General features: G+C 36.9%; 1 long non-coding RNA gene across 1 annotated transcript; it reads left to right on the top strand.

The window, feature by feature from the left end:
• Positions 1-6,890: 6,890 nt before the first annotated feature.
• LOC144444435 (uncharacterized) lies at positions 6,891-9,206 on the top strand. Its single transcript, XR_013481834.1, has 3 exons — positions 6,891-6,999; positions 8,281-8,355; positions 9,068-9,206. It is a non-coding gene; the product is annotated as an uncharacterized LOC144444435 (long non-coding RNA).
• The last annotated feature ends 644 nt before the right edge of the window (positions 9,207-9,850 follow it).

Here is a 9,850-nt window from a genome sequence, read left to right as displayed (position 1 = left end):
CAGATTCAGATTCAGATTCAGCTAGCGTCATATTGAGCGTCAGATTCAGCGTCAGATAGCCTCAGATCCGAAGACACCCGACGGACTCAATCAAACCTGAAATAATACCGTTGAGACTACAGGGAAAGATTCTGCTTCACAACCTTTTGATGGAAGATGGAATGTCTCTGCTTGCACAATTTTTAAATTTTAAATTCAAATTTTTAAAAATGACAACATATTAGTATACGTAAACTTAGCTTTTACTGACACCATGTACATTATTGGCAAAACGTATCAACCAACGAACATACAGTGACTGAACTTGGGGCTATCAATGTCTCGGTTGTAAGTATTTCAACTCTATTTCACATATTTTTCCCAAATAAAAATTGTGCAAGCAGAGACATTCCAACTTCCATCAAAAGGCTGTGAAGCGGAATCTTTCCCTGTAGTCTCAACAGTATTATTTCAGGTTTCATTGAGTCCGTCGGGTGTCTTCGGATCTGAGGCTATCTGACGCTCAATATGACGCTCAATATGACGCTAGCTGAATCTGAATCTGAATCTGACGCCAACTTTATACTCGTCCTTTGAACAGCAGCCGTTACACTAGATTATACTTAGTAGTTAATCTATAACTTATGTAGTACATGGGCTAGGATACATGAAAGGACGTGGTGTATGTACATGATGTAGGAACACAGTGAATAGTAAATGGCCATATATATCAAATTGTATGAATGTAAGGTTGATTGCTTGATGTACGTTAGTTGTACATGTGTTACCAACTCACAAATATTCCGTTCAGGAGTGGTAGAATCTTTGATATGAATAATGATGTCAATCTAGCTCTGTTACGTATAGTTAATACGGAGTGGAATTTCTGGCACTCAACTCACTGTTTTCTAACACATTCGGAATTCATCACCTACAGTTGGCGTGTAACATTCTATGTGATAATGGCAATTAGGCTGACATAATATATATTGTGTTAGAAACAGACGGAGACGATGGTAGAGTCGATAATGGTGAAGTGTAAGTCAGATAATATGTTAAAAATCAACCGAGGCGGTTGAAGACATCGCGTCCAAGTATGACGTATAACCCTATATGAGGTTAATCACGTGACCAAACGACTCGTTGCATTGTTTAGTGGCAGAACTTCAGGACGCTAAAACAACTTGATATTTACGTACTGAATGAAAGAATGGAGAAGTTTACAAGATTCTTAGTTGTTATCAGTTTGTCTCTAACAGGTAAGGCGAACGACGTCATCGGCAATGTTTGGCATTAATTTCAATGTATTTGACTACCACAATTTAATTGCTATATTGTAACAACTAACGAGTTTCACAAACTGTAGTAGCTATATACACAATATAAGGCATTAATACACAATATGTTACCAACTTCTTTCGTTTGCATACTCTAATTTGCTGTATAGTACAATTTTGCAGCTTTCTTTTTGTTACTAGCAAGGTGTGTCACCCAATGGTGACGTATCATACCACATGTATCGTCACTGTTAGTTATTTTCTGCCGGGTCAAAAGCTCATGGCAAACCAGTCAACACTAAAATATACGTACATGATTCAACAGAGTATTCACTTTTTATTACCATACACCCTCCACGGATCTATGGTATTACCATACACCCTACACGGATCTATGGTATTACGAAATGAAATGTCCAATAAGTACAAGATGGATTGTTTGATGATTGTTAGGTGTGTTTTATATGAATACATGATAGCAGCCATATTGTCACCTGGCGTGGTGGCTATGAGCTTAATAAATTCCTGACTTGTTTATTTTAGATGTTGAAAATAAGGTCATAATGTTAACGGGACCAAATAGGGAATTACTAGTTAAAGTATAACTTTTGGAGACGCTATCGCAAACAATTTGTATCCACAATGTATAGCACAATATTAACTTTACCATTGGACACACGGTGCACGCACGCACGCACGCACGCACACACACACATACATACATACATACATACATACATACATACATACATATACATACATACACACCCCACGAATTCCCTGGACACTACACACATTGGTTCATAAAATCATAAACAACTGGCTCAGTGACTTTGTGCAATACATAAGTTATAATACCCTAGAAACTATGATAACAGTCAACGACTGCAGGATCTACTAACTAGTAATTCTACTAGTCTAACTCTCTCATTCTCTGCCCGATTTCAGCTTCACGCCTTTCTATTTCTTCTCGGAGTTGTAACTCTTTCAGCTGACATGTTCAAATTGAGCTATCATAAGACTTACAACGGAAATCATAAAACCTGAAACAAAACGTCGCCTAGCTCGACAAAAATCTCATTAACATTGCTACATTTTATCGTCTGGCTAGACAAAATCTTACACCGTTTCGTCAATCATCTGGCGTGAAAAACATCTTTACAGAAAATTTCTTTGCATGAGCTACCATTACCTCAGGAGATCAACGCCAAAATTATACGTCCCTGGTAAACCTAATATAAGGTTGGCGCCTTCTTTTGATATTTTTTTAGAGTCAACTGATCAAAATTTATCAACTGTAATTCAGTTCTTGTGCTAGACGATAACATGTGGAAATATTAATTAGATTTACAACATAAACGAGATATTTTTTATTTGTCGAGCCAGACAAAAAAGCTGTAGCAATGTTAGTGAGATTTTAGGCGACGTTTTGTTTCAGAGTTATGATCTTCGTTGTAGTTTCGTTTTTACTTTCCTCCACGCTCGACTCGCCATTAAACTGGTAACAGACTTCCACCACTTTCACTGTAATTCTGCCGACGACCACTGACCATGCAGGCTTTACTAAACACGGGTCTCTGAATTGTGAAATGTCATCTCCGGTTTAGATGCATCTATATGGGAGTTTCGGGAATATAACTTGAGACTGTAGAGGATCCACGACAGTATGTTTTCTCTCTGATGGAAACCCAATACCACTATAGTATTTTCTATCGACTGTTTTGTAGTTTGTTTTGACTTTTATGGAGTTAACAAACCTCTATATATACAGATCCAGATTTTCTTTCCTATTAGCTTCCACTTCAAGTTTCCTGTCAAACATTTCCCTTTCTGATGAGGGAGGAGAATCTGTTTAAATGATAGACGATGTCACTTTCTCTCCAACGTCTATGCTAAAACCATGTTGTATGTTTAAATGATAGACGATGTCACTCTCTCTCCAACGTCTATGCTAAAACCATGTTGTATGTTTAAATGATAGACGATGTCACTCTCTCTCCAACGTCTATGCTAAAACCATGTTGTATGTTTAAATGATAGACGATGTCACTCTCTCTCCAACGTCTATGCTAAAACCATGTTGTATGTTTAAATGATAGACGATGTCACTTTCTCTCCAACGTCTATGCTAAAACCATGTTGTATGTTTAAATGATAGACGATGTCACTTTCTCTCCAACGTCTATGCTAAAACCATGTTGTATGTTTGATAGACGATGTCACTTTCTCTCCAACGTCTATGCTAAAACCATGTTGTATGTTTAAATGATAGACGATGTCACTTTCTCTCCAACGTCTATGCTAAAACCATGTTGTATGTTTAAATGATAGACGATGTCACTTTCTCTCCAACGTCTATGCTAAAACCATGTTGTATGTTTAAATGATAGACGATGTCACTTTCTCTCCAACGTCTATGCTAAAACCATGTTGTATGTTTAAATGATAGACGATGTCACTTTCTCTCCAACGTCTATGCTAAAACCATGTTGTATGTTTCAGCATGCATGTGCAACAGCAACGTTTGCGAGTTTGTTGTCATTGGGTGTTTTCATGTAAACAATCCAAAATACTCGTTAGCCTATTATGTTATCACATGAAAACATAATAATGAAAACAATAATAATAGCTTTAAGTGTTTTTATTTGAAAGCATCATCATGGAAACGCTAGTTTTAAATAAATAAACATACATGTACTGCTATTAGATGCAGACAAATGGGGGTGGGGAGTAGCAATGTTTTGATATCTGCATTTGATCTGGTACCATGTTAGTTCATCTCATTCAGACAAAATGTTGCAATTTCTTAAAGTTTTCTTTATATGTGTAATTTCTTATAATTTATTTCTGCGTGGTTGTAGAGCCAGTTAACACTAATTTGAAATAGGCTATACATTATGTCTTGTCATTGAGAAGTTAAAATGTGCCGTTTGAGTTAACTTTACATTTGTATCAGTTTTACTGTTAGGTTGCACGGCAGAAGACTTGGAGGTTGTGACGACAGAGATTTCCGAGGGAGTGACGTATGAATCTGTCACATTAAGATGCAGCTATCATTTCCCAGGATATTACAATGACTACCTTATATTGACATGGAGGTTTCAATCAAGTGATGGTGGTGAAGAGATAGTCATTATGAGTAAGACAAATCAAGAAGACCCCATCTACTATGGTCGTCAATCTGGTCGTCTTGAACACGTTGGTTCACGTGCTGACTTGAGAATCAATCGACTTGAACTTCTTGATGATGGTGTTTATACTTGTGAAGTAGACTTCTATCTTGCCAAATCGTCTGGCTCTGGAGATACAAATCTTCACGTGTATCGTGAGTAATACTATATTCACTTTAATAGTAAACTCCATCGACTAAAAAACCCCAGTCACTCGAATTTATAAAGAAATATTTTCAATGGTTAAACAACACACACAAAATTATACCAAACCGTTCAATAAAGGCCTGGCTGTTTTACTACTTTACTAACGCTTTGCTACAAGTCATTTATATCCATGTGTAAAAAGTCCCTTTACTAATATTCACTGATGGTACAATACACACTGCCTTGATGTCCATGTGTAAACAGTCTCTTTACTAATATTAACTGATGGTACAATACACACTGCCTTGATGTCCATGTGTAAACAGTCCCTTTACTAATATTCACTGATGGTACAATACACACTGCCTTGATGTCCATGTATAAACAGTCTCTTTGCTACTAGTCATTGATGGTACAATACACACTGCCTTGATGCCCATGTGTAAACAGTCCCTTTACTAATATTCACTGATGGTACAATACACACTGCCTTGATGTCCATGTATAAACAGTCTCTTTGCTACTAGTCATTGATAGTGCAATACACACTGCCTTGATGTCCATGTGTAAACAGTCTCTTTGCTACTAGTCATTGATAGTACAATACACATTGCCTTGATGTCCATGTGTAAACAGTCTCGTTACTAATATTCACTGATGGTACAATACACACTGCCTTGATGTCCATGTGTAAACTGTCTCTTTGCTACTAGTCATTGATAGTACAATACACACTGCCTTGATGTCCATGTATAAACAGTCTCTTTGCTACTAGTCATTGATAGTACAATATATATTGCCTTGATGTCCATGTGTAAACAGTCTCTTTGCTACTAGTCATTGATAGTACAATACACATTGCCTTGATGTCCATGTGTAAACAGTCTCTTTGCTACTAGTCATTGATAGTACAATACACACTGCCTTGATGTCCATGTGTAAACTGTCTCTTTGCTACTAGTCATTGATAGTACAATACACATTGCCTTGATGTCCATGTGTAAACAGTCTCTTTACTAATATTCACTGATGGTACAATACACATTGCCTTGATGTCCATGTGTAAACAGTTTTTTACTAATATTCACTGATGGTACAATACACACTGCCTTGATGTCCATGTGTAAACAGTCTCTTTGCTACTAGTCATTGATAGTACACTATACACTGCCTTGATGCCCATGTGTAAAAAGTCCCTTTACTAATATTCACTGATGGTACAATACACACTGCCTTGATGTCCATGTGTAAACAGTATCTTTGCTACTAGTCATTGGTGGTACAATACACACTGCCTTGATGTCCATGTGTAAACAGTCCCTTTACTAATATTCACTGATGGTACAATACACACTGCCTTGATGTCCATGTATAAACAGTCTCTTTTCTACTAGTCATTGATAGTGTAATACACACTGCCTTGATGTCCATGTGTAAACAGTCTCTTTGCTACTAGTCATTGATAGTGCAATACACATTGCCTTGATGTCCATGTGTAAACTGTCTCTTTGCTACTAGTCATTGATAGTACAATACACACTGCCTTGATGTCCATGTGTAAACAGTCTCTTTGCTACTAGTCATTGATAGTACAATACACACTGCCTTGATGTCCATGTGTAAACAGTCCCTTTACTAATATTCACTGATGGTACAATACACACTGCCTTGATGTCCATGTATAAACAGTCTCTTTGCTACTAGTCATTGATAGTACAATACACATTGCCTTGATGTCCATGTGTAAACAGTCCCTATACTACTGATGATACAACACACACTGACTTGATGTCCATGTGTAAACAGTGTCTTTACTAATAGTCATTGGTGGCACAAGACACACTGATACCTGACCTGACCTGGGCTGTACCTGCATTTTGTACCAACGAATTAGTCCTGCTTGCAGAAGGAGTAAGTTGTCCCTTGAGCGAAATGTGTGCACTAGGTGAGCGAAATGTGTGCACCTAGGTGTGTATGAGGTATTGAGCTTACCGTGGTATTTGCTCAGGAGATACAGATAAATTAAAGGTATACATTGCAGTATTGTTTATTGTAGAAAACATCCCAATATTGAATTTCTAATGTCTTTTATATTCACCACACAGATTTCGTTGATTTTGTTGACATTTTGCAATACAACGAAGGAGACTATGTATGGGCACCAGCTGGGCAGACTGTTTCATTTGACTGTAAGGCGACTCGTGCAAAACCAGCAGCGGAACTGAACTGGTACCAAAGTGGTGCCCTTATAACCACCGAGGAAGGCAAATACACAGAAAACTCAGATGGTACTTTCAATACTGAAAGTACGCTAACAATGGAAACCAAATTATCAGACCATAATGCTGTCATCAAATGTGAATCCAAACAAGATAACAGATTATTATTAGGAAAACGAAAATATGATACAGTAATACTTAATACAAGTAAGTACAATTATTCCAAGTCATCAGTTTTTACCTCCCATGAGGGGAGGTTATTATATACTTGTCTGTCTGTCTGTCTGTCTGTCTGTCTGTCTGTCTGTCTGTCTGTCTGTCTGTCTGTCTGTCTGTCTGTATGTATGTATGTCTGTCTGTCTGTCTGTCTGTCCATGTGTGTCTGTCTGTCTGCCAACATGATATATCAAAACCTGATGTATCGATTCTGATGAAACTTGCTACACATCTCTCCTATGGTAATGACAAGAACTGGTGAGATATTGGTAAACGTCCACTGAACATTAATTACTCATTTGCATAATTAATGGTTTCGGGTAACTAGGCCTTATCTTTGGAATGCATACTTCAAATTCAATATAATTTGGCACATACGTTAAGCATAACAAAGCCCATATGTCCTGCAAAGTTTGTTGATTTAGCCTAAAACTTTAACGAATAGTTTGCATAATTAATGATTTTCGGTAATTAGGCTATATCTTAAGAATACAAGCTTCAAATTTCATATAATTTAGTACATAGCTCAACCATAATAATGTGGACTTGTCCTATTTAGTTTAATGATATAGCTTTTACTTTTAGTTCAAATTAATTATTTTCCGTAATTAAGAATGCATATTTCAAATTCCATATTATTTGGCACATACATCAACCATAACAAAGCACACATACCCGATAAATCCTGTTAGTGTTGTTTTTTATTTTAATAAATAATGTGCATATTAATGATTTTCAAAAATTAGTTAGAATGCAAGCTTTAAATTTCAGATAATTTAGATCATGTATTGATGGTAAAGAAGAGCATGTGTTATTTAAAACTTGTAACTTAACTTATAAGCTATGTGGTTAATTTGCATAATTAATGACTTTTGATAATAAGGCAATGTATTAACTTTCCAAGCTTCATATTTCATACAGTTTCATATAATTAATTTTCCAGTTAAGTGGTACATCATGTATGATAGCTATAGTTCAGAAATTTGCATTTCAACAATATGTCTACAAAGATATACCAATGAAAGTGAATGTCTAAAAAAGATATACCAATGAAATATCTATAATTTAATGAATGTCTACAAAGATATACCATGAACTGTCTATAATTTAGTGAATGTCTTCAAAGATATACCAATAGAAATGTCTATAATTCTAATATTTCTGACTCTGTGTCAGATGTTATGTAATGTGAAATATTGCTTCTATTGTATTTTTAAGCTTTTAACTTTGGTTTGATTTTCTTTGGTTTTCTGAATGTTTTTTTAACTTTAGGTGGCACAGGTGTGAAGACAGGCAGTATCCTTGTCACTCTCGCAGCTTTACTTCTCTGTTGTCTCATCTAGAATAGTAAGTATACAACAGTATGAACAGTGGTCTTAAAGACAACCTTCTTCCTCCTTTTCCTCCTATATCACCACCACCACCACCACCACCACCACCACCACCACCACCACCACCACCACCATCATCATCACCACCACTGCTGTTGCTGCCACTGCCACTGCCACCGCCACCACCATCCTTACTACCACCATCACCACCCTTACCATCACCACCACCACCACCACCACCACCACCACCACCACCACCACCACTACCCCTACCACCTATCCAACCCACCACACCATCACCACCCCTACTACTACCACCACCGCTGTCTACTACCACCACCACCACTGCTGCTGCCACCACCACCACCACTGCTGATGCCACCACCACTACCACTGCCGCCACCACCCCTACCACCACCACCACTACCATCACCACTACCACTACCACCACCCCTACCACCACCACCACCACCACCACCACCACCACCTTCTTCTTCTTGACATTACCTATTTTTCATTCCATATAAATCAAATAAAATTTGAAAAATAAATAATATCAAGAAGAAGGTGGTGGTGGTGGTGGTGGTCGATTGTAATTCATTTTCAATCAAGTACTTAATTGAACTGTACATTTAGAATTCATTCTGTAAGTAAGTATTAATCACATGAAATTGTAAAACCTTTAGTCCTGATAAATAAACTAAAATAAATTGTATTCTTTCTTACAGGCCTATTCCGACACCAGAAGGTACTAAACTGCCAAAAGAAATGAAGTTAAATACACAGCATCTTAACATAAGTTTTTGATGGCTGTAGAGTTGGTACCAGTTTATGGCACTGTCTTTACAACTTTCCCCTGCAATTGTGTATTCCTAAAGAGTATGTTGAATTGAAAGAAATACAATACTCTGATGATGACATCGACTGTTCGCATAATGTTGTTGCTATGATATTAGAGTAAGTTTTGCCTTGCCTTGGAGGTCAATTTAAAGCTATCAGACAACAGTATATAGTTTGTAGCATAGCATTTTTACACTTCTTTTTTAAATATTACCTACAGAACTTGGACATGTAAATAGTTTGAAGTATATTGTTATGATGACAAAGCCGTCAAATTGATCAGCTGTAATAACATTGTATATCTAAATGATAGTTGACTTTACTACATTGATTGTATTATCTAAATGATAATATTGCATTGTCTGTGCCTGCATCCATTCACCCTCATATCTCTTGCATGCACCAACTGATTTCAACCAAACCTGACATAAAGGTAACATACTGTGTGCAACATATGCATGTCACTTTGTTTAATGATCGAATCAAATATGTCTGAATGGCAGCCATATTTGTTGTTAAATTTCCCAATATGCATCATAACTTTCAAGGTATAATACGTACTGACTTCTTTCAAGTGCCAACACTCATATTATCAAGAATGAGCTTTCCTTTAGACCCTGATCTTTGACCTTGAAAGTCTTTTTCAAGGTCAAATAGCCAAATTTGGGTTA

This window comes from Glandiceps talaboti, chromosome 13 (genome assembly GCF_964340395.1).
Source record: "Glandiceps talaboti chromosome 13, keGlaTala1.1, whole genome shotgun sequence".
Taxonomy (NCBI): Eukaryota; Metazoa; Hemichordata; class Enteropneusta; family Spengelidae; genus Glandiceps; species Glandiceps talaboti.
This window is presented reverse-complemented; position numbering and strand designations above follow the sequence as displayed.